Source organism: Dipodomys spectabilis, unplaced genomic scaffold, assembly GCF_019054845.1.
Source record: "Dipodomys spectabilis isolate Male_0828 unplaced genomic scaffold, ASM1905484v1 ptg000333l, whole genome shotgun sequence".
NCBI lineage: Eukaryota > Metazoa > Chordata > Mammalia > Rodentia > Heteromyidae > Dipodomys > Dipodomys spectabilis.
In genome coordinates, this window is record NW_024871010.1 from 646,643 (window position 1) to 647,669 (window position 1,027).

A 1,027-nucleotide genomic window follows, 5' to 3' on the forward strand; every position below is an offset into this window, starting at 1 on the left:
TTATGACCTGTCATACAGTCCCAGTTTTGGCATATATAAGCAAATATCCAAAAGTAAATATATTTAAAACATTAAAACTTTTAGCAAACCTTAACACTTGCTGCAGTGTTCATAATGACAGGTCCTTTGCATAGAATAATTGATTTCCTCCTCCTACACATCTCTTGAACAACAAATATCTGGATTTATTTTGTTTTTGACATGTAAATCTTGACTTTATTCTTAAATGTGTACTTATCTAAGAAGTACATGGTTCTCAAATTTCACAACAATTCTTTTAAACTTACTTTTTTTTTATTTGTCTAGTTTAAAAAATCAATTACAATTTATATATAAAAATATTCTGTGCTCAATTCAGCATCACATATACTAACATTGGAATGATACAGAGAAGATTAGCATGGCCCCTGCCCAAGGATGACAGGCAAATTCCTGAAGCATTCCATCGCCCAATTTGTTAGGAAATGGAAAGACTTGGAAAAAAAATTATTAAGTGAAGTAAGCCAAGTCCAAAGAAACATAGGTCCCATGGTTTCTCTAATTTTCAATAACTAATATATGTCTGTGATAAGCAGAAAAGGTCAAAAGTTATGTGTATATGACCAGATAAGTTTATGTTAAGGGCCGGGCGCTGGTGGCTCACGGCTGTAATCCTAGCTACTCAGGAGGCTGAGACCTGAGGATCGTGGTTCAAAGCCAGCCCGGGCAGGAGAGACCATGAGACTCCTATCTAAAATAAACCACCAGGAAACCAGAAGTGGCACTGTAGCTCAAGTGGTAGAGCGCTAGCCTTGAGCTGAAGAGCTGAGGATCAGCGCCCAGGCCCAGAGTTCAAGCCCCACGACCGACCAAAACAAACAAAAAAAAGCTAAAAAAAAAAAAAAAAAAAGATTATGTTAAGGGAAATGAACCCCAAGTTAGGGACACAAGTGGTTTTTTTTTTCTTGATATCGTTTCTCACGTACTTATAACGTGCAGTGTGTTGTTTTTGTTTTTGTTTCTTTATATGTTCCTCCCCCATGCTATA

General features: G+C 36.7%; 1 pseudogene; it reads left to right on the forward strand.

The window, feature by feature from the left end:
* Nucleotides 1–345: 345 nt before the first annotated feature.
* LOC122095067 lies at nt 346–458 on the forward strand (annotated as a pseudogene).
* The last annotated feature ends 569 nt before the right edge of the window (nt 459–1,027 follow it).